This window comes from Bubalus bubalis, chromosome 4, assembly GCF_019923935.1.
Source record: "Bubalus bubalis isolate 160015118507 breed Murrah chromosome 4, NDDB_SH_1, whole genome shotgun sequence".
NCBI lineage: Eukaryota > Metazoa > Chordata > Mammalia > Artiodactyla > Bovidae > Bubalus > Bubalus bubalis.
Genome location: NC_059160.1, coordinates 41,504,350 through 41,529,621, shown reverse-complemented (window position 1 = coordinate 41,529,621; position 25,272 = coordinate 41,504,350). Strand labels below are relative to the sequence as shown.

General features: G+C 42.3%; 1 long non-coding RNA gene across 2 annotated transcripts; it reads left to right on the top strand.

Annotated features, from left to right (window-relative positions):
* Positions 1–17,937: 17,937 nt before the first annotated feature.
* Positions 17,938–24,819, top strand: LOC123333070. 2 transcript variants are annotated; one of them, XR_006550243.2, is made up of 2 exons: positions 17,938–18,078; positions 24,356–24,819. It is a non-coding gene; the product is annotated as an uncharacterized LOC123333070 (long non-coding RNA). The 2 variants fall into 2 exon arrangements; XR_006550244.2 differs by having other exon boundaries at positions 24,353–24,819.
* Positions 24,820–25,272: the final 453 nt, after the last annotated feature.

The following is a 25,272-nucleotide window of genomic DNA, read 5'->3' as shown; positions in this document are numbered from 1 at the left end:
TGACTCTTCTTTATTTCTTCTAAGTCCTTGTTAAACATTTCTTGAATCATCTTAATCCTTGTCTCTAGTCTGTAACTCCATTTTGTTTTCAAGATTTTTGGATGATCTATACTATCATTATTCTGAATTCATTTTCAGTAGACTCCCTAACTCCTTTTTTGTTGGGTTTGGTGGGTTTTTATCATGTTCCTTTATCAGCTGAATATTTCTCTGCCTTTTCATTTTGCTTATACTTCTGTGTTTGGGATGCCCTTTCTGTAGGAGTTCGTGGTTCCTCTTAATTGTGGAGTCCCTGTGGGTGAAGTTGGACTAGTGGCTTGTCAAGATTTCCTGGTTGGGGGAGCTTGCATCTGTGTTCTGCTGAGTTTAGCTGGATCTATTCTCTCTGGAGTGCAATGAAGTGTCCAGTAGTGAGTTTTGGAGTGTCTATGGGTTTGGCATGACTTTGGGCAGCCCGTCTTTTAATGTTCAGGATTGTGTTTCTGTTTTACTGGAGAATTAGCATGGCACGTCTTTCACTAGAACTTGTTGGCTCTTGGGTGGAGCTTGATTTCAGTAGGTATGGAGACTTTTGGGTGAGATCACAATAAACTGTGGAAAATTCTGTAAGAGATGGGAATACCAGACCACCTGACCTGCCTCTTAAGAAACCTGTATGCAGGTCAGGAAGCAACAATTAGAACTGGACATGGAACAACAGACTAGTTCCAAATAGGAAAAGGAGTATGTCAAGGCTGTATATTGTCACCCTGCTTATTTAACTTATATGCAGAATACGTCATGAGAAACGCTGGGCTGGAGGAAGCACAGGCTGAAATCAAGATTGCCAGAAGAAATATCAATAACCTCAGATGTGCAGATGACACTACCCTTATGGCAGAAAGTGAAGAAAAACTAAACAGCCTCTTGATGAAGGTGAAAGAGGAGAGTGAAAAAGTTGGCTTAAAGCTCAACATTCAGAAAACTAAGATCATGGCATCCGGTTCCATCCTTTCATGGCAAATAGATGGGGAAACAGTGAAAACAGTGGCTGACTTTATTTTTCTGGGTTCCAAAATCACTGATTGCAGCCATGAAATTAAAATACACTTACTCCTTGGAAGGAAAGTTATGACCAACCTAGATAGCATATCGAAAAGCAGAGACATTACTTTGCCAACAAAGGTCCGTCTAGTCGAGGCTATGGTTTTTCCAGTGGTCATGTATGGATGTGAGAGTTGGACTGTGAAGAAGGCTGAGCGCCAAAGAATTGATGCTTTTGAACTGTGGTGTTGGAGAAGACTCTTGAGAGTCCCTTGGACTGCAAGGAGATCCAACCAGTCCTTCCTAAAGAAAATCAGGCCTGAATATTCATTGGAAGGACTGATGCTGAAGCTGAAACTCCAATACTTTGGCCACTTGATGCAAAGAGCTGAATCATTTGAAAGGACCCTGATGCTGGGAAAGATTGAGGGCAGGAGGAGAAGGGGATGACAGAGGATGAGATGGTTGGATGGCATCACCGACTCAATGGACATGGGTTTGGGTGAACTCTGGGAGTTGATGATGGACAGGGAGACCTGGCATGCCACGGTTCATGGGTCATGGGGAGTCGGAAACGACTGAGTGACTGAAATGAACTGAACTGAACTTGTCTATTAAAGTTCCCTGGAGTCAGGAGTTCTCTGATGTTCTAAAGTTTTGGAGTTAAGCCTCCTGCCTCTGGCTTTTGGTCCTTCTCTTATAGTAGCCTCTAGATTTCTCCATCCATACAGCACAGAAGATAAAACCCCTAGGTTAATGGTGAAACAATTCTCCACAGCCAGGAACAAAGGTTTATATAGAGAAGAGAAGAGCAAGGAGGGAGGGAGAGGTGACCAGGAGGAGAAAAGGGAGAGTAAAAAAGGGAGAGAGAAATCTAGCCAGTAATCAAATCCCTAAGTGCTCTCCACAGCCCAGAACACCCAGAGAAATTCTCAAAGTTATGCAGAGAAGAGAAGAGGGAGGAAGGAGATAGAGGTGACCTGGTAGAGAAAAGGGAGAGTTAAAAGGGGATAGAGCAATCAAGCCAGTAATTAAATGCTTAAGTGAAAATGGATACTGATTAGTTTCTTAAAGGTAGAAAATTGATAACAAATATAAAAAAGCAAAGATTAAAAAGCTAGAATAGAGGTTCAGTTCAGTTCAGTCACTCAGTCATGTCCGACTCTTTGTGACCCCATGAAGTGCATCACCAACTCCCGGAGTCCACCCAAACCCATGTCCATTGAGTCTGTGATGCCATCCAACCATCTCATCCTCTGTCGTCCCCTTCTACTCCTGCCCTCAATCTTTCCCAGCATAGAATAGAGGTTAGACTCTCAAAAATACATTATAAAAAATAAAAAACAAAATCAATCACAAAAATTAAAAATATATATATATATAAGGAATTTGTTTTTTAAAAAATAGGGGGGTTTTTTTGAAAGATAATGGTAGGCTATAAAAAAATGAAAGTTAAAGGGGTAATAAAGAATTAATTTTTTTTAATTAAAAAGTGATAATAGTAAAAATGTATCTAGGAATTTCTTTGGCGCTGTTGTGGGCAATGTGGGGTCAGTTCAGTGTCAGATAGTCCCTTGTTCTGGCTTGTACTTGTTCTTAAGTTCTATAGGTGTCCCTCAAATGCACAGTCTCAGTATTAATTGCTGGATTTTAATCTGTTGCGCCTGTCACTTCCAGAGTGGTTCCCCTTTCTTTATTTATTTTGGCTTCCTCTGTTTGCAAGTCTCTTCAATATCTAATCTCTGCCCTGACACAAGGATGAAGGTGGCCACTTATTTAGGCTCACTTGTTCAGTTGTATTGTGGGGAGAGAGACACTGCAAACAAATACTGTGTGCTGTCATGTGTGGGGAGTGCTCTCAGTGGATGGACCACACTGGGTTTGCCACAACACAAGCCAGCGTGTACTTCCCAGGTCTCCACTGCTTAGGCTCCAGGGTGCTCTGTAAGGGCACTGTCCCAAATGGGCCCTGCATTTGGTGCACTTCCCAGGTCTAAGCTGCTTAGGTTCTTGGGTGCTCAGCAGGGGCACAGACCCAGATGGGCTGTGTGTTTTGTGCCCATCCCAGATCCAAGCAGCTCAGTCAACTGGGTGCTTAGTGAGTGCACTGTCCCAGGTGGGCTGTGCATCTTATTCACCTCCCTGGTCCCGGCTGCTTGGTTTCCCAGGGGTGCCACGAGAGCACAGTCCCAGGTGTGCCATGTGTCTCTTCTGGGGAGCTGATCTTAGGCTGTGACACTCCTGGCTGATGTCAACCATCCAGGATCCCAGGAAGACGTGGTTAGCAACTGGGAACCTGCTCACAGTTTGATGGAAGATGCGGTCTCTGGGGCCGAAATTGAAGCAGCCCCTTGCCTTCCAGCTCTGGCTGTCACATGTCTGCCTCTCTGCCTCTGGGGAAGGAGGGCCCTATAAGGCAGCCAGTTTGCTCTCCCTTGGTATTCACTCAATTCTTTGTTCTGTGAGTGTGCCAGGGGTCACTGTGCAGTATTAGAGCCTCCGTGGGAACAGTCTTTTTTTTCCTTCTCTCTCTGGTAATTCCACAGTTTGGGTTGCAGTCTCACATAAGCTCCCTCAGATTGTCCTCAGGGCATTTAGACCCAGTCCTTATCCTAAGGACTTATCCTACGATGCAGCCCGCACCTCCCTGCCCAGCCCGCACTCGCTGGTGGCAGATGCGAACATCGGTGCCACTTCTTGGTCTTCGCTTGTAGTTGCAGTTAGGCACATATTCTGTGGTGAGTTGTTTTGTTTTGTTTTGTTTTGTTTTTCCCCTCCTGGTTATGTTGCCCTCTGAGATTCCAAAATTCCCCACGGACACGCCTGTGAGAGGGTTTCCTACTGTGTGGAAACTTCTCTTTCATGACTCCCTCCCCCAGATGGGTCTCTGTCCCTAAATCTTTTGTCTGTTTTTGTCTTTTATATTTTGTCCTACCTCCTTTTGAAGAGATTGGGCTGCCTTTCAGGAATTTCCTGATGTCCTCATCAGGATGCCTGATGTCCTCCACCTGTGTTTAGAAGTTGTTTTGTGGAAATTGCTCAACATTGAAATGATCTTTTGATGAATTTGTCAGGGAGAAAGTGATCTCCCTGTCCTATTCCTCTGCCATCTTGGGACCACCCCCCCAAAGAGCAACCATCTTAATTTCATGGATGCAGTGGCTGTCCTTCATGAATTTGGAGCCCAAGAAAATAAAATCTGTTACTGTTTCAATTTTTTCCCATTTGCCATAAAGTGATGGGACAGGATCCCATGCTCTTCATTTTTTGAATGTTGAGTTTTAAGCCAGATTTGTTCATTATTCTCTTTCACCTTTTATCAAGAGGCTCTTTAGTTCCTCTCCACTTTCTGCCGTTTAAGTGGTATCATCTGCATATCTGAGGTAGTTGATATTTCTCCTAGCAATCTTGATTCCCACTTGTGATTCATCTAGCCTGGTATTTTGCATGATGTACTCTGCATATAAGTTAAATAAGCAGGGTGACAATATACAGCCTTGATGTACTCCTTTCCCAGGTTCCAACAGGAACCAGGCTGTTGTTCCATGTCTGATTCTAACTGTTGCTTCTTGTCCTGCATACAGATTTCTCAGGAGATAGGTAAGGTAGTCTGGTATTCCTATCTCTTTAAGAATTTTCCATATTTTGTTGTGATGCACACAGTCAAAGGCTCTAGCTTAGTCAATGAAGCAGAAGTAGATGTTTTTCTCAAATTTCTTTACTTTTTCTATGATCCAATGGATGTTGACAATTTGATCTCTGGTTCCTCTGCCTTTTGTAAATCTAACTTGTACATTTGGAAGTTCTTGGTTCAGATACTCCTGAAGTCTAGCTTGAAGGATTTTGAGCATGTGTAATGAGTGAAATTGTAGAGTAATTTGAACATCCTTTGGCATTGCCTTTCTTTGGGATTGGAATTAAAACTGACCTTTTCCAGTCCTGTGGCCACTGCTGAGTTCTCCAAATTTGCTGACTCATTGAGTGCAGCACTTTAACAACATCATCTTTTAGGATTTGAAATAGCTCAGTTGGAATTCCATCACCTCTACTAGTTTTGTTCATAGTAATGCTTCCTAAGGCCCACTTGACTTCACACTCCAGATGTCTGGCTCTAGGTGAGGGACCACTCCATTGTGGTTATCCAGGTCATTAAGATATTTTTTGTATAGTTCTTCTGCATATTCTTGCCATCTCTTCTTAATCTCTTCTGCTTCTGTTAGATCCAAACCATTTCTGTTTATTTTGCCCATCTTCAGATGAAATATTCCCTTGGCATCTCTAATTTTCTTGAAGAGATCTCTAGTCTTTCCCACTCTATTGTCTTCCTCTGTTTATTTGCATTGTCCACTAATGACTTAGCTCTCCTTGCTATTCTCTGGAACTCTGCATTCAGTTGGGTATATCTTCCCATTTCTCCTTTGCCTTTCATTTCTCTTCTTTTCTCAGCTATTTGTAAGGCCTCCTCAAACAACCGCTTTGCCTTCTTGCATTCTTTTTCTTGGGGATGGTCTTGGTAACCACCTCCTATAGAGTGTTACAGACTTCCATCTACCAGATCCAATCCCTTGAACATATTCATCACCTCCACTGTATAATAAAGGATATGATGTAGGTCATGTCTGAATGGCCTAGTGGTTTTCCCTCCTTTCTTCAATTTGAGCCTGAATTTATAGATGCCTAGTAGGTCTAGTTGGTTTGTAATGTAGTTTGTCTTCTATTTCTTCATTGATCTTCTGTCTATTTGGTCTGGTTATTGTTGAAAGAGAGTTATCCACACTTATTACTAAATTTTCTATTTCTTTCAATTCTATCAGTTTTTGCTTCATCTATTTTAGGGCTCAATTATTAGATGTGTATATGTTTGTAATATTCACATATTTTTGATGGGTTGGCTATTCGTCATCATATCCTGTCCTTCTTTGTTTTTTGTAACTATTTTTGTCTTCATTGTCTAATACTGTTACAGCCACTCTTTGCTTACTTTTTTCATGGAATATCTTTTTCCATTCTTTTACTTTCTTTTATGTCTAAATGTAAAGCAAATCTCTTCTGGACAGCATATAGTTAAATCATGATCTTTAAAAAATTCCTTATGCCAATTTCTGCCTTTTAATTGGCATTTTAATCCATTTAAATGTATACTGCTAAAGCCGGACTTTTGCCATTTTGCTACTTGTTTTCCCTGTCTCGTGTCTTTTTTTTTTTTTTTTTTTTTTCTGTCTTTGTTCTTCCATTACTGCCTTCCTTTCTGTTAAGCAGATCTTTTCGGTGTACTATTTTAATTCCCTTGTTGTTTGTTTTGGTATTCATTTTTGAGTTATTTTCTTAGTGGTTGCTCTGGGATTATAATTAATATATTAACTTATAAAACCAGTTCAGATTAATACCAACTTAATTCCAATAGTATCCAAAATTTTTGCTCTTACATAGCTTCATTTCTTCCCCTCTCTTTTGTGCCATTAATGCCATACATATTACATCTTCATACATGGTCTATGCCCATTCTGTCCATGAAGTTCTCCAGGCAAGAATACTGGAGTGGGTTGCCATTCCCTTCTCCAGGGAATCTTCCCAACCCAGGAATCAAACCCAGGTCTCCTACATTGCAGGTGGATTCTTTAATTCTTTACTGTCTGAGCCACCAAGAAGCCTTTCTATGCCCATTAGCATAAATTTATATTTGTTGCTTTCTGTAGTTGCCTTTTAAATCATATAGGGCAAGAAAAAAAGTGTTATAACAAAAAACATATTTCTAGTGTCCTTTTATTTCAACCTCGAAAGATTTATTTTACTATTCATTTGCTGTAAACAAATTCTCTTGGTTTTTGTTTATCTGGAAATATCTTAATTTCTCTGACATTGACAAATTTGAACTTCCCTGGGTGATCCAGTGGTTAAGAGTCCACCTGACGATGCGGAGTACGTGGGTTCCATCCCTGGTCCGGGAAGATTCCACATGCTCCAAGGCAACTAAGTCCGTGTGCCACAAGTACTGAGCCTCAGTTCTAGACTCCACGAGCCACAGCTACTGAACCCACATGTTGCAACTACTGAAGCCCATGGGCCCTAGAGCCCATGCTCCCCAACAAGAGAAGACACCCAACAATGCAGCTCACATGCTGCAACTAGAGAAGAGCCCCCACTCACTGCAACTAGAGAAAGCCGTGAGCAGCAACAAAGACCTAGCACAGTCATTAATAAATAAATACATAAATAAAATCTTTTCTAAAATAAATAAATACAATAAAATAGATAAGTTCCCTCAGCTCACAACCCACCTTCTTGGTAACCACCTTTCCTTCAGGCCATAGAAGGGCCCATGCTCTGTTCTAGAGGGTTGTCTCCTCCAGATTGTCTGCACTATGACCCTGCCTCCTGATTCAGATGGCATGGCCTAAGAAAGGAAATGACTGAATTTGGACTTGGAACCAAGAAGACTCCTTGGAACCACCTGACTCCTAGGAGCTGTCAGAATATATTTCCCACCAAGCAAAATGAACAGTAGATGTATTGAGTAGATAAAGTCATGCATGGAGAGGTACAGTGTAACCAGGGCCTATGGAAGATACAAAGAACTATTAAACACTGTTCTTATCTTCAAGGAAGGGACAGGAAAGATAAATTGAGCAAAAGGGAGTTCATATTGTGCCCAGGTCATAAGGTAGTCCCTAAAAGTCAATGATAAATTAGTCAAAGTCCTCAGGAAACTTATCATCTTATGGAGAAAATTATCAGGACAATCACAGTTTGATCAATTCTAGCACTAAGTATAGGGTGTTGAAAGCACTCAGAAGCGATCTTCCTAATTCAAATTCAGGGCCAGGGAAGAAGCTTCTTTAAGAGAAGCCTAAGCTAATTCTTGGTATAATGGTAGTTAGCATTATTAACAGATCATTGTCTCATTTAATCTTCTCTATAACACTATGTGGCTTCCCAGGTGACCAAGGGGTAAAGAATCTTCCTGCCAATGCAGGAGACGCAGGAGACACAGATTCATTCCCTGGGATGGGAAGATCTCCAGGAGGAGGAAATGGCAACCCCCTCCATTATTCATGCCTGGGAAATCCCATGGACAGAGGAGCCTGACAGGCTACTGTCGATGGGGTGGAAAAGAATCGGACACGACTTAGCGACTGAGCACATGCACAACACTATGTGGTAAGTACAAATATTATGTCCAATTTACAGATGAGGAAACTGAGCTTTGGTGAAGTTCAGGGACTTGTTAAAGGTCACACAGCTCTGAAGTGGTAATGCTGAGCCGCTCTAACCAGGCATATTGAGTTTAACCACCCATACTCATAACCACTGTGCTACTGCAGCTCTCTAGCAGTTCATGGGGCTGGATTGGGAAAGAGGAACTTCAAGTCAAGGGGGTCAGGAGGAGAAAGGCGGATGGGTGAGAGTGCAGAATGTGTTCTGGAACTGAAATAGTTCAGAGTGGCTAGATTGAGAGAGTGAAGGGGGAAAGAGCAGGAACAGTAGGTTGGAGGAGGGACTCATGAAAGAGAACCACTGATGATTTTAAACATCAAGAACTAAGATTTTGAAAGTAAGCAGAATGGATCATGGAAAGTGTACGACTACAGTCAAGGAAATCAGACAAGAAATGGTTGCTTAATTCCAGCAAAAATGATGACCTTAATGAAGATTGCAGCAGGAATGGAGAGAAAGAACAAATTCAAGAGACACAGAAACATACTCAGAAATGTGGCAGTCAGCTGTTTTTCTACCTGAGCAACACACTGTAAGAGACCTTTTCAGGTTCTTGGTAGAATCCAGAAATTTTGTGGACAACTAAGGCAAATGCACTGTAGACTTTTTTCCTTTGATGATAACACCCATCATTCTGACTTGAAGAATTGTATGTGTGCTTAGCTGTGCTTACTCGGTCAGTCATGTCCAACTCTTTGTGACCCCATGAACTATTGCCCGCCAGGCTCCTCTGTCCATGGGGATTCTCCAGACAAGAATATTGGAGTGAGTTGCCATGCCCTCCTCCAGGGGATCTTCCCAACCCAGGGATTGAACTGAGGTCTCCTGCACAAACCCAGGTCTCCTGCATTACAGGCGTATTCTTTATCATCAACAATGGGAAGTGGCAATACCTCCCTAAGTAGAGAAGTCCAAGAAAAAATTTTGTATGGAATATATAAATTCAGTTTGAGTTCATCTTGAGTTTGAGGTAAGTGAGGGAATCTGGGATTAAGGGATATTCTAGAGGCAGCTGGATATATTTCTGGAGTTCAAGAGAGTTCTGGTTTGGATGTGGTGTAGACAGTCTGCAAGATGACCAGGTGCCCAGACCCAAGAGGTTTCCTGGAACATGAGATTTTCAGTGCTAAAACCAGGACAGTTGTAGGCAGAGCAGGACAGCTAGCCACCCCAGGACAAGTCTGGAACCCCAGAGAGAAAGCTGAGTTAGAAATATATATGTAGGCAGCACCAGTCTATAAGTGACAGCCAGGAAGGGATGGAATCACCCAAGAAAGATATTTGTGGTATAAAGAAAAAACTGTCAAGGAACGAATCTTGAGGATTGCTAACACTAAATGAAAAGGTAGAGAAATAAAAAACTGGCTCTCTGTTGGTTGTTTACCCAATAGCCATTCTCCTTTCTTTAATTTTGGGCCACAATGTACTCAGCTGAGGGTGAGCGGTGGACAGTCCAAGCCAGTTAACAGCAGTCGTCTCCCCCTTTCCAGGGATGGGCTTAAAGGTGGGCATGTGACCCAGTTCTGATAAATGAGAATCATTGGTCCCTTCAGCAAGCAAGGACTGATTGCCTACCAGGCACCAAAGCTGTGGCGATACAGTTGAGATGAAAATCCTTAACTTCACGGAGTTTACTTTTTCATGGATAAGAAAGAAAGAAAGGCGTATGTCAGCTATTGACAATCTCTAAGAATAAAAAGCAGAATAAGGGGAATAGGTTAAAGTGGGTTGAAGTAAACCAAAATTTTATTTGGAGGAATGGAAAGGCCTCAGTGGTAAAATGATATGAAATACATGGGACACTGTCTTGGTGGCAGATACCTACCAGAGATTCAGCGCCACCTGGTGACCACAGAGGGAGATACCACTGAATCAAGTCCAAGGGAAAGAGCCTGGATTCTTGATGACATCACTCACTGAGCAGCCAAACAGGGGTGGGAAACGAAAGAAGGAAAGGAGGGAAGAAAGTCATAAAGCTTTGTGTCCTAGAAACTAAGGAGAAGGAAAGTTAACAGTTTCAAATGCTACAGGGAGGCTAAAGAAGATAAATGTTTGAAAAGTATCTAATGGTGACCTTGATCAGAGCCATTTCAGCAGAGCTATGATCACATGATCACACATGTTTTGGGACCCTGGTGTGGAAATGGAAGGTGAGGAGAGGACACAACCGCCAGATGAGGGATATAAACCAGAGGATGAAACTCATAAATCCATAACTACGTCTAAGCTCGTTTTACATTGAGGAAAAGTAAAAAACAATAGACCGGGAAAGCTAAAGACATGGGAGTTAATTGATAGAGACAGTATTCATGGGCAGGGAAACCACAAATGTACAAACCGCTTTTCTTCTCATAGAAAGCCAAGTCTTATGGGCTTTCAAGACCCCCATACAGCTCTGCTCCCGTCCCCAGCCCCCTCCCCGAACCACTCTGAGGCTTCCGTCCCGGCCTTCTTGCTGCTCCTCCCTCCAGCTGCTCATCGTTCTTCCCCCAGATATCTAAGTTCTCCCTTCCTTCCTTCTATGCTCTGCTCACAGATCACCTTTTCAAGGAGTCTCCTTGACCAACTGATATAAAAAAACACCACATGGGCACTCCACACTCCCAATCCCTTGCCTAATTTATTTTTGTTGCACTTTTTACCACCTGACCTACCATTCGTCTCACTTTCTTAATCGTCCACTGCCTGTCTCCCCACAACTAGATTAAAAGCTCCACGAAAACAAGGCCTTTGCTGTTTTCAGCACTGAGTACAGTGTGGCACATACCAGGCACCCAACCAATATTTGTGGAATGAATGAATATGTGGCAAACAAGCAGCAGAGGCAACATATGAACTTAGACTTAGAACATATGAACTGCTGTGACACAGTGGTCAGAAAAAGCCCAAGTTCAAGAAGGCAGCATGAACAATAGGAGCTCACATCCTGCCCGCTAGATTTTGTTCTAAGTACTTTACATAAATTGTCTTTAAGTTTCAAAATGGGTCTAGAATGTAGGTGTTCTTGTGACCTCTGGAGGCACAGAGAGGGTAAGTCATGTACTTGAAATCTCATACACAATTCATAGCAGAGCTGAGGCGACAGACATAGGCAGTCTGGCTCCAGAACTGCGCACATAAAGACCAGGTTCTAGTCCCTTATCCTTTAAGGATTTAGAGGATCTCCTCTCTCACTTGGGGGTGAGAGAGGAGAAAGATATTTCAGGCACAGAGTGAAAGGCCAGAATTTACAAGTTCATTATGGAAAGAATAAAGAGCCCAGTCTAACATTCATGGGCCCCAGGAAATGGGAGACAAAATTAGAAAGACAGGGTGGGGCCAGCTGGTGGACAGCTCAATTGCCAGACTTAGAAGCTTAGATTCCATTAGGAATTTCAACTGGGAGTCATGGTAGACGTGTAATCAGAGGAGTAACAATATGTCAACAGCAGTGCAGTGGGCATGTCAACGGCCTCTGAAAATAAAGCAGACACAGCTAGGAGTATTGGGAGGGTGAAAGAAAAGCTTTCTCGTCACCAAGCTCAAACTACTCTGTATTTTAATTATGTGTTTTAAACAGATAAAAGGGTAGACTGACAATCCTCACCAACTTTCCTGTCTCCAGCAGAGTCGGGCACGACTGAGCGACTTCACTTTCACTTTTCACTTTCATGCCTTGGAGAAGGAAATGGCAACCCACTCCAGTGTTCTTGCCTGGAGAATCCCAGGGACGGGGGAGCCTGGTGGGCTGCCGTCTATGGGGTCGCACAGAGTCGGACACAACTGAAGTGACTTAGCAGCAGCAGCAGCAGTAGTCCATAACTGGGATTCCCAGGTGGTGCTGTGCTAAAGAATCTGCCTTCTAATGCAGGACACAGGTGATGCAGGTTCAGTCCCTGGGTGGGAAAGATCCCCTGGAGGAGGGCATGGCAACCCACTCCAGTATTCTCGCCTGGGAAATCCCATGGACAGAGGGTCTGGCAGGCTGCAGTCCATGGGGTTGCCATGTGAATAGTGATGACGCAGTCATGACCGGTAGCACCCGAGTACTGCATTTCACATCATTTACATAAAGTATTTCATTAAATCTGCACAGCAACCTGTTCATGAGAGGAAACTGATGCTCAGTTCTAGAATTACAGACTGTTAGAATGTATCATCCATGCTATCATTTCATTTTCTCTACAACATCTGAAACTCACCAGAGTCTGGCCTGTCCAGTTCTAGCTGCTGCTGAGAAGAGGGACGGGCAGTATTTCACGAAGTCAATCTCTCACTCTCAGCCCAAAGTAATCCTTAGAAGCTTAAAGAACACTGAAGAAGAGACATCCCTGGCAGCTCAGTGGCTAAGACTTACAGTTCCCAATATGAGCAAGGGGCCCTGGTCCGATCCCTGGTTAGGGAACTAGATCCCACACGTGGTAACAAGATCCCGAGTGTCACAACTAAGAGCCAGCACAGCCAAATAAATAAATAAGTACATTTTTTAAAAAATCAAATAAAAATATCACAAATAGCTCAAGCATAGTAAGTGTTGTTACTTCAGAAATTAAAAAATATATATCTTTACACAGAAACATTGTAATAGATAATATTTAGTTCCTAGACCCTCAAACAAAAGACTGTTTAAGCCATGCAGTCACTTAAGACTTTCATGTTTGCAGTTTAAAAACAAATTTAAAACCATTCTTTGGGGCGGGAAAGGGGAGAGAGGTTCAGAAGGGAGGGGATATATGTATACCTATGGCTGATTCATGTTTAGGTTTGACAGAAAACAACAAAATTCTGTAAAGCAATTATCCTTCAACAAAAGAAATAAACCATTCTGTTGCAATAGCAGAAAATAACAAAAAATTATTCTAAATATAATCAGTAGCTTTTTATTCATCTTGAAAGTTGACACTTTAAGAAAAAGAAAGTAGACTTTTAAATGAATGAAAAGGACTATGGAAATTCCTGACAAGGTGAAAAGAAACATCTGGGTACTTGAAAGGCTTTAGAAGTTGACACTGTATGTTTTTAGAAAGTCTTATTTCATTCAGGACTTATATGGCTTTTGTCCCCAGTCACTATTAGCAGTGGTTTTGCACCTGTGCATGGAATTACAAGAAACAGAAGACATTTTCCTTAAAACAATATGTATACATGTGGAAGAAAAACCTGGAAGGCAAGTAAATCCATTTTAAGGGGGAAAAAAAAAGACTCTCCAAAAAGAAAAAGGAAATATTATAACAGTTATTGATTTTCAAGCACTGTACATTCAAACCTACACTTTTACATGGTAAACAATGGTACTCAGCAAATAATGGAGTTGGGCTCTTGTCCAAAGGTTCCTGCCAGCCAGAAGTACAGGGTGCCATCTGTGGCACTGTTTGCCCATGGGATTTAATACTTTACTGTTTCCTCTTATTTTATTTTTTATTTTTTGCCTTTTTAAATTTATTTTTAACTGGAAGATAATGGCTTTACAATATTGTATTGGTTTCTTACAATATTGTGTTGATTAATCAACGTGAATCAGTCATAGGTATACATATGTCCCCTCCTTGAAACTGCCACCTCCCACCCATCCCACCCCTCTAGGTTGTCACAGAGCACTGGCTTTGAGCACTCTGAGCCATGGTTTTCCCTTATTTCAATGAAAAAAATCAAAGAAAATTTTAAAATGAAAACAACATGTAGACCACATTCAGTTCAGTTCAGTTCAGTCGCTCAGTTGTGTCCGACTCTTTGTGACACCATGAACTGCAGCACGCCAGGCCTCCCTGTCCATCACCAACTCCCGGAGTTCACTCAGACTCACGTCCATCAAGTCAGTGATGCCATCCAGCCATCTCATCCTCTGTCGTCCCCTTCTCCTCCTGCCCCCAATCCCTCCCAGCATCAGAGTCTTTTCCAATGAGTCAACTCTTTGCATGAGATGGCCAAAGTACTGGAGTTTCAGCTTCAGCATCAGTCCTTCCAAAGAACACCTAGGACTAATCTCCTTTAGAATGGACTGGTTGGATCTCCTTGCCGTCCAAGGGACTCTCAAGAGTCTTCCCCACCACAGTTCAAAAGCATCAATTCTTCAGCGCTCAGCTTTCTTCACAGTCCAACTTTCACATCCATACATGACGACTGGAACAACCATAGCCTTGACTAGACGGACCTTTGTTTGCAAAGTAATATCTCTGCTTTTGAGTATGCTGTCTAGGTTGGTCATAACTTTCCTTCCAAGGAGTAAGCGTCTTTTAATTTCATGGCTGCAGTCACCATCTGCAGTGATTTTGGAGCCCAAAAAAATAAAGTCAGACACTGTTTCCACTGTTTCCCCATCTATTTCCCATGAAATGATGGGACCAGATGCCATGATCTTCGTTTTCTGAATGTTGAGCTTTAAGCCAACTTTTTCACTCTCCACTTTCACTTTCATCAAGAGGCTTTTTAGTTCCTCTTCACTTTCTGCCATAAGGGTGGTAGACCACATTAATAGAATACAATTGAGACAGAGCGAGTTCTCAAAAGAGCACCTCCTGAGTTTCAGTTGAATCCTCACTAGTCGAACTATGAAGGAAAAGAAAAAAATTAAAGAATATGAGCCAAGTATTAGAAATAAATATTTGAAGAGTGTGAAATAAATTTAAAGATTTGATTACCCATTTTAGTTCTCTTTAGTTTTAACAACTAAAACTCCCATAACACATAAGTTCATATAGAGTACCTAAATCCCAGTTTTAAACTTTTGATTCTCAGAAATGCTGCACTATAAGTACAAGAGTAAAGAGATGGCCAGTACCAAGCAAGGAAGCACCTGTGCCAGGTGATTCCACAGGGTGGCCACCGAGGGACACCATCAGCTCATTCATAAATAACTTGCTCAGGGAGCTGTAAGTGAGGAAGGGCTGTTTCCAGTGTGGTTTAATAAGGAGCTGTTTCACGCATTCATTCAGTTGGGATTTGTACAACTTAGTATTTGTAGCTGAGAGACTGCCAGAGATTCAGAATGTAATTTGATTTTTGCCATGTCACTGAATACATCTCCTGTGTAAATGTAGTCTTGATTCTCACTTCTCCGTTCTCTTAAGGGCTTATAGAATTATTCCATTTCTGACAAGGCCCCAGTAGCTTCATCTGCTGGAGTGGATTCTCTTATCTTTTTGAACTCTGAAACACTGAATCTAAGTAAGAATCTGACCTTAGATTTTTTATTTAAATTAGATAAACTGTTGCACTTACATTTATCTGCATACGTGCTATTTGTGTCAAAACAGGAGGCAGATTCTAGACCAAACTAAACTCTCAGTCAAGAAAATGGCAGCCATGCAGCCCTCTCAGTTCCCATGGCTCTGCTCCCAGGAAGACACCCAGTGTTGCTGAGTGATCTTGCAGTAATTGCTGTCCAGCATGCTTTCCCTTTTCAGGTGTTTCCTGTTGCTGACAATCTGCTTATTTTAAGGCCTAAGTTACTATAAACCGTTTAAGACAACTTGGTGTGAGAAGCTTTGGCTGGTAAGACTTGCTGCCTGCTAAAGAGGGTCTTCCTGGGAAGCAGAGAGCTGGTGGGAACCTCACATTCAGGATCTGGCCCCAAAGTCAGCTTTGACAAGACACAAAGATAGAGACTTACACCGCCACATTCCCAAGAGTCTACTGTACAAAGAACAATACACTGTGATTTATTACAGCATAATGAACAAACAGGGTAGAGGAACACTTACAGAGGCTCCTCCATGGTTTGATGAAAAGAGCTCTTTTTAAGTTGTTTCAACTGATGGTAGCCTGATCCAATAGAAGCAAGTTTTGTTTGTTCATTTCTCAAGGGGCACGTCATTTCCACATATGGGGAATGCATTTTCCTGTAATGTCCTTCACATACTAGAGTGTGTGTGTGTGTGTGTGTGCATACGCACACTTAGTCGCTCAGTTGAGTCCAATCTGTGATGCCATGGACTGTAGCCCACCAGGCTCCACTGCCCATGGAATTCTTGAGAAAAGAATACTGGAGGGGGTAGCAATTCCCTTCTCCAGGGTATTTTCTCAACCCAGGGATAGAACCTGGCTCTCTTGCACTGCAGGAAGATTCTTTACCACCTGAGCCACCAGAGAAGCCCTTTAAAGTTAAAAGTAAAAGTCACTCAGTCATGTCCAACTCTTTTGTGATCCCATGAACTGTAGCCCTACCAGGCTCCTCTGTCCATGGTATTTCCCAGGCAAGCATACTGGAGTGGATTGCCATTTCTTCAGTGGATCTCCCCAACCCAGGACTCAAATCCACGTCTCCTGCAGGAGATCCTGCATTAGCAGGCAGGTTCTTTACCACTGAGCCACTTAGGAAGCCCAGGGAAGCCCTTAAAACAGTATAAATATGCCTTATTGTGCAGTCACTCCCCACACTGTACACCCCACACACTGTTCCTCCTCATGTTGAGGTGACCCCTCTTTCCAATAAGGAGTAGGGATGATCATAGCATGGTGTTAAGATAGTTAGGCTCTGCCAGGTAACAAATAAACCCTGAACTTTCAATGGCTGAATAGTATAGAAATTTGTTTCTCGATCGTGCCAATGTTCCTGGTCAGAGGGTTTTCTGGGACAACTGTTCTCCAAGCAGCAACTTCCATGATTGGCACTGCTCCTATCACACACCTCTGCCATCTCAGAGTCTTCACTTTCAGCCTCACAGATGGAGAGACAGCCTAACTAAAAGAGCGAGAGGAAGTTTATATACGGGGTCCTGGGAAATGTAGACTTGCTGTGAGCTCAAAAGGAAATGAAATGATTTGGTCAACACACAGAATGAGCTCTGCCATGATCATGAATCATTATTTTAAAAAGGAACTTTCTGTAAACATCAAGTTCATCTTCCATTTTAATCTCACCTTTTTGGATTCTATAACGTTTCTAATAACAGGGAGAAATTAAGTCAAAATTTTTCATCCTTGTGATTTTATTGCCTGTATAACCTACATAAGTATCTTAATCTACATAATATTTCACTTAACCTGGAAGAATATTTTAATTACAAGCCACCCTTCATATATGGAAGAACACTGACCACACTGTCGTTCACCCTAACATTCCACCTTGAGACTTCACACCATGTTACAGTTGGAACCCACAACCATTTTCAACACCTTGCTTCTCCACAGTTGCAAAGCCTTAACCCTCCCAAACACAACAGAGAACATTAAACTAAAGTTTTCAAATTCCTGACACATATTAATCTTCGGGATTTAGGAATGAGATACCAAAATTCCCAAGAAGCCCAAAAACCATTTTCCTTAAAATATTGCCAATATTCTTTTTTATTCTCTTTTATTCATGATTATAAATATTGGAAATAAATATAATAATTAATAAATATTAAGTTTAGTGGTATTGCAGAGAACTACAGCCTATGGCAAATATTAAAACACTGAAGAAAAGTGGGTGAATGTTAGTAGTATTTGTAACATTCACATCTCCCAGCAAGGTTAACAGCACTATCAGAATCACGTGTGAAAATTGCCAACTTAAGCATTTGTTGTGCTTCCCAAATGTGTTATTTTTGTAATAGCACTCATAGGATTTGTGTAAAGTATATGATGCACATAATTGAATTGATACTTTCTTTGCAAGAATGACTCAGTTAGCAGCAGATGGGACCATGAATACACACGTATAACATGGCAACAGCTGCAAGCAACATGGCCTGATTAGACGGTGACCACTTCTAAGTGTTGACTCCAGCCTCAGCTCCATGTGTCAGCAAAACCTTACCGAGCAAAGCTCAACAGAATTCTGGCACAGACACAGTGAATCAGGACAAGTTCAGCTAACTCCTGCACTAGAACTGTCTGCTCCCTCTGATTGCCAGTCTCTTGCCTTGTGTCTGACTTTTGGTGAGTCCTTTGCCTTCTACCCTCTTCCCAATGCTGACTAATTCCCATCCACTTGTTGAAACCCGCCCTGAGTTCTAAATGCTTCTTTCCCCTAGGTGTCCCTTCTCAGGCTCCCCACCCTCCCCAAGTCCCTGCTTTATCTACTACTTAACCAGCCTTGGTCCCCCTGCTTAATCCCAGACCTGAGCACTGCCAGCTTCCATAACCACTGATGCCGCCCATTGATCCTGATAACTAACCTTCCTATGTGGGCCTTAATGGAAGATACAACTATAAACAATATCTTAGAAAAGGGAACCCTCCTACACTGTTGTGGGAATGTAACTGGTACAACCACTATGGAAAATAATATGAAGGTTGCTCAGAAAACTAAAAATAGAGTTGCTATATGATCCAGAAATCCCACTCCTGGGCATATCCAGAGAAAACTCTAATTTGAAAAGATACATGCACCCCAATGTTCATGTCATTATTTACAATAGCCAAAACATGGAAGCAAACTAAATGTCCAAATATATTCAGTGAAATACTGAAGTGACATGAAGTCGCTCAGTTGTGTCGGACTCTTTGCAACCCCACTGACTGTAACCCACCAGGCTCCTCCATCCATGGGATTTTCCAGGCATGAATACTGGAATGGTTGCCATTTCCTTCTCCAGGGGATCTTCCTGACCCCGGGATGGAACCTGGGTCTCCCGCATTGCAGGCAGACGCTTTTACCATCTGAGCCACCAGGGAAGTCCCACTCAATCATAAAAAAGAATGAATGCCATTTGGAACAATATGGATGGACCTAAAGATTATTATACTAAGTGAAGGAAGTCAGACAGAGAAGACAAATATCGCACGATATCACTTATATGTCGAGTGTAAAATATGATACAAATGAAATTATTCACAAAACAGAAACAGACTCACACAAAACAAACTTACAGTTACCACAGGGAAAGAGGGGAAGGGATAATCGGAAGTTTGGGATTAGCAGATACAAACCACTATATATAAAACAGACAAATAACAAGATCCCACTGTACATAGCACAGGAAACTATGTTCCGTATCTTGTAATTAACTTGTAATAATGGAAAAGAAAAAGGCAATATATTAAATCTACAGATTGAAATAAAATGCTCCATATATGATCTCAATCTCATAACACATCTGAGAGATGAAAACAATGACAGCATTATTTCCTTAATCTTAAGATGAGAAAAAATGATGACTATGAAAGTTGTGATAAATTTAAACAGGTCAACTTTTAATACAGCTGAACCAGAATCAGTGTTTCTTTTTTATTCTTTGAATAGATAAGTGAATGCCTACTAGTGCCAGGCACTTAATGCAGTTTTCATCTTATTTCTTTATATTCTCTAGAAGGGAATGTGCTTATATCAATGCTGAAGAATAGTGGTCTATCACTATGATATTTTAACCAGATATTCGTAGCAAGAGGTTACAGAGGTAGAGTCTGTGTTGGTTGAATGTTATTTAGAAAGCATTAATCATATCTGAGCACTTTCATTAACTGTTTCTTAATGATTGATGCTAAGAGTTAATTCATCCATCTTTGCAGCCCAGAGAGGAAGGCTTGAGGAACTGTCAGAGAAAGGAACTTTCAGCACGTTCCAACTTATAAAGTGTCACTAGATCAGATCAGATCAGATCAGTCGCTCAGTTGTGTCCGACTCTTTGTGACCCCATGAATCACAGCATGCCAGGCCTCCCTGTCCATCACCAACTCCCAGAGTTCACCCAGAGTCACGTCCATCGAGTCAGTGATGCCATCCAGCCATCTCATCCTCTGTCATCCCCTTCTCCTCCTGCCCCCAATCCCTCCCAGCATCAGAGTCTTTTCCAATGAGTCAACTCTTCGCATGAGGTGGCCAAAGTACTGGAGTTTCAGCTTCAGCATCATTCCTTCCAAAGAAATCCCAGGGCTGATCTCCTTCAGAATGGACTGGTTGGATCTCCTTGCAGTCCAAGGGACTCTCAAGAGTCTTCTCCAACACCACAGTTCAAAAGCATCAATTCTTCGGTGCTCAGCCTTCTTCACAGTCCAACTCTCACATCCATACATGACCACAGGAAAAACCATAGCCTTGACTAGATGGACCTTTGTTGGCAAAGTAATGTCTCTGCTTTTGAATATGCTATCTAGGTTGGTCATAACCTTCCTTACAAGGAGTAAGCGTCTTTTAATTTCATGGCTGCAGTCACCATCTGCAGTGATTTTGGAGCCCCCAAAAATAAAGTCTGACACTGTTTCCACTGTTTCCCCATCTATTTCCCATGAAGTGGTGGGACCGGCTGCCATGATCTTTGTTTTCTGAATGTTGAGCTTTAAGCCAACTTTTTCACTCTCCTCTTTCACCTTCATCAAGAGGCTTTTTAGTTCCTCCTCACTTTCTGCCATAAGGGTGGTATCATCTGCATATCTGAGGTTATTGATATTTCTCGTGGCAATCTTGATTCCAGTTTGTGTTTCTTCCAGTCCAGCGTTTCTCATGATGTACTCTGCATATAAGTTAAATAAACAGGGTGACAATATACAGCCTTGATGTACTCCTTTTCCTATTTGGAACCAGTCTGTTGTTCCATGTCCAGTTCTAACTGTTGCTTCCTGACATATCCTTTAATATAATCCTCAATTTTCTGGAGGGATATGGCTAGGATTATCTTTATTACATAAATGAAACAAAGACAGGGGTATAAAATGAAATCCAAGGACAAACCTACTTTTTTACTCTTGATAAATTTTGGAACAGTCTTTGTGGAAACCCTCCTGCAGGTCAAGAATGCGGCAAGAAAGTGATGGTGATGAAATATTCCCAAATTTAGTTTTACCCAACTGACAAAGACAGTTAAGTGAATCTTTCAGTTTAGAGAAACCCATCCCAGTTTTTGACAATACATAAAGGCTTAGACCGACTGTACCGACCACACATGTTTGTTTTTGGCTGCATTCAACATGCCAGCAAATTTGGAAAACTCAGCAGTGGTCACAGGACTGAAAAAGGTCAGTTTTCATTCCAATCCCAAAGAAAGGCAATGCCAAAGAATGCTCAAACTACCGCACAGTTGCACTCATCTCACAGGCTAGCAAAGTAATGCTCAAAATTCTCCAAGTCAGGCTTCAACAGTACATGAACCATAAACTTCCAGATGTTCAAGCTGGCTTTAGAAAAGGCAGAGGAACCAGAGATCAAACTGCCAACATCCATTGGACCATCAAAAAAGCAAGAGAATTCCAGAAAAATATCTACTTCTTCTTTATTGACTACGCCAAAGCCTTTGACTGTGTGGATCAAAACAAACTGTGGAAAATTCTGAAAGAGATGGGAATACCAGACCACCTGACCTGCCTCTTGAGAAATCTGTATGCAGGTCAAGAAGCAACCGTTAGAACTGGATATGGAACAACAGACTGGTTCCAAATTGGGTAAGGAGTATGTCAAGGCTGTATATTGCCACCCTGCTTATTTAACTTAAATGCAGAGTACATCATGCAAAATGCCAGGCTGGATGAAGCACAATCTGGAATCAAGATTTCCAGGGAAAACACCGATAACCTCAGATATGCAGATGACACCACTCTTATGGCAGAAAGCAAAGAACTAAAGAGCATCTTGATGAAAATAAAAGAGTAGAGTGAAAAAGCTGGCTTAAAACTCAACATTCAGAAAACTAAGATCATGGCATCTGGTCCCATCACTTCATGGCAAATAGATGGGGAAACAGTGGAAACAGTGACAGACTATTATTTTGGGCTCCAAAATCACTGCAGATGGTGACTGCAGCCATGAAATTAAAAGACACTTGCTCCTTGGAAGAAAAACCATGACCAACCTAGACAGCATATTTAAAAGCAGAGATATTACTTTGCCAACAAAGGTTCGTCTAGTCAAAACTATGGTTTTCCAGGGGTCATGTATGGATGTGTCCCAGGGTCCAGCCCCGGTGGATCCAGGGAATTTGAAGGGGAGATGGCATCGGCGATCAGGAAACAACAGCTTATTTAAATGTTAATTAAAAATATAAAGAGTGGTTAAATAAGGATAGCTCAGTGAGAAAATTTAGTGGAGAAAAGAGGCTGAATAATTCAGCCAGAAGGTGAGAGAAAGAACGACATGGGGAGACCAAGTTTCGGTGAACAAAGCCCGCACTTTATTTTCCAAAGTAGTTTTTATACCTTAAGTTATGCATAGAGGATAATGGGGGAAAGGGTAGAGTCATGCAGTAAACCAGGCTTTCTTCCTGCAAACTTATCATATGCAAAAGTTTAGGTGATTTGCATCATCTTCTGGCCCGGAGGCCTGTTAACATTTTAAGACCCTTTCTTCAGAAAACTTATTTTTCTCTAAAGGTGATTAGTCAGGCGCCACCCTCCAAAAGTATTAGATACAGTTGCATTCCTATAGGGCAAAGGTGTGGTGGGCTACAACAAGAAAAAGAATTAACTCAAGGGTCCAAGGTTACAAACATTAAAGCTACTACTTACACCAATTATATTAATCAATACACTGCCAGGGACACAGCAGGTAAGAGATATGGAAACTTAGCAGCAAACATTGGCCCAACAAGTGAAAATCCCTTCACCAATACAATTTCTAATCAATCTTTTAACTGCTCAAAGGAATCTGTATTTAGACAGTTTAGAACATCTCATGCCTCTCACAGTTAGGAGGCTCTGAACAATCACATGTGGCTGGAAAAACCTATTCAGGCAGGCTAGAGGACTTCCAAAGGAGTTTGTAGGTTGAAACACTGTCACACCCAGGAATTATTAACTGGAGCTGTAAGTTAACTCCTTTTTCAGAGAGAGGTGGTGGGGGACAGCCCCCCGTAAAGTCAGAGAGGTGTAGGTGAGAGCACAAAGCAGAAAGTAGGCAGACTCTGGTTTTGGGGGTAGATGCTCAAGAATTTCCAGGGGGACTCCTGAGGCTCGATCCCACCTTTGCGTATGCCAAGCTTCCTTCCTCATGACCTTTGCCACAGGCGGAGCTCCTGCTCCCGGCAGATGTGAGGGTTGGACTATAAAGAAAGCTGAGCACCGAAGAAATGATGCTTTTGAACTGTGGTGTTGGAGAAGACTCTTAAGATTCCTTTGGACTGCAAGGAGATCAAACCAGTCCATCCTAAAGGAAATCAATCTGGAATATTCATTGGAAGGACTGATGGTGAAGCTGACGTTCCAATACTTTGGCCACCTGATGCGAAGAACTGACTCATTGGGAAAGACCCTGATGCTGGGAAAGATTGAAGGCAGGAGGAGAAGGGGACAACAGAGGACAAGATGGTTGGCTGCATCACTGACTAAATGACATGAGTTTGAGCAAGCTCTGGGAGTTGGTGATGGACAGGGAAGACTGGTGTGCTGCAGTCGATGGGGCTGCAGAGTTGGACACGACTGAGCAACTGAACTGAACTGACTGGTTTTTGTTGCCGCCCTCTGGCTTCTCCTGTTTTGGCATGGCTCAGTAGCCACTGCGTTTGTTGCTTCAAGTTAGCAGCACTTTGTACTGCATTCCTACTGTGTTTATATCACAGTGAAGCTTTGCAACAGCCTGGATTCTGCTGCACAAAGTTCCCGGGTGACCACCATTGCAGTCTCATCAGTAACCACTGAAAATCCACATAGCAACAAGCATGTAGCCCACTCAACTCCTGTGGTTAAAACCAAAAAGCAGCTGGGGTAATATTGAACTTGCCACTAGGAGGTGATACAGAGTTGAGATTGAGAGTTTGGGACACTGAGCCCAGACAGCTCAAAATCTGGTTTCATTATTCACCAGCGGTGCAACTTGAACTGCGACCTCCTCTGTGATTCTCGTCCTTATCTGTACATGAGTAACTAATAGCACAGCCTCAGAGGTGGTGGTGAAGATGAAGGGCGGCAGAGTATGCCTCCTCAAAACAGGGCACTTTGGCCTGAGGATTATTTTGAGCTGGGGGCTTCCCTGATAGCTCAGTTGGTAAAGAATCCGATAGCTCAGTTGGTAAAGAATCCGCCTACAGGAGATGTGGGTTCGATCCCTGGGTTGGGAAGATCCCCCAGAGAAGGGAAAGCTTACCCCTTCCAGTATTCTGGCCTGGAGAATTCCATGGACTGTATATTCTCTGTACCTGGGTAACTAATGGCACAGCCTCAAAGGCGGTTGTGAAGATGAAGGGTGCCAGAGAATGCCAACTCAAAACAGGCCACTTTGGCCTGAGGATTATTTTGAGCTAAAGGTACACAGCAAGTGAGCTGACCAGCTCTCTTTTCTTCCTAAAAGCAGGAGATAAACTGCCCTATGGCTTTCCCGATGGCTCAAGCAGTAAACAATCCGCCCTGAATGCAGGAGACACAGGGGACTTGGGTTCGATCCCTGAGCAGGGAAGATCCCCTGGAGGAGAAAGCAGCAACCCACTCCAGCATTCTTGCCTGGAAAATCTCATGGACAGAGGAGCCTGGCGGGCTACAGTCCAGGGGGTTGGCCACAACTGAGCACACACACACTGTTGGAATTGGAAACCGGCCTATGAGAGATGTCCTCCTACTGAAAGCAAACAACCTTATCATCAAGGGTGGGAAGGTGAAGGCAAGAGACTTCTGTGCAAAAAGACCTTGTTAAAATAACTCTTACCTTTCTTTAGCCTCCCTGTTTATTTTAGTTAGTTTTCCACAATTACCTGTCTTTGTTCATTAGGTCTTTATTTCCTTATGAGGGCTTTCCTGTCACATTAAAATTATACTAAATAAATATATATGCTTTTCTCTGGTTAATCTCCTCATGCAAATTTAAATCTAATGCCCAGATGCAAACTCTAAGTTGTTCAGTCACTAAGTCATGCCGTACTCTTTGCGATCCCATGGACTGTAGCACACCAGGCTCTTCTGTCCTCCACTGTCTCCCAGAATTTGCTCAAATTCATGTCGATTAAGCTGGTGATGCTATCTAACCATCTTATCCTCCACCGCCCCCCTCCTCCTTTTGCCGTCAATCTTTCCCAGCTTCAGAGTCTTTTCCAACAAGGCTCTTCACCTCAAATGGCCAAAGTACTGGAGCTTCAGCTTCAGCAACAGCCCTTCCAATGAATATTCAGGGTTGATTTCCTCTAAGATTAACTGGTTTGAGCTCCTTGCAGTCCACGGAACTCTCAAGAGTCTTCACTAGCACCACAATTCGAAAGCATCAATTCTTCACCCAAAGGT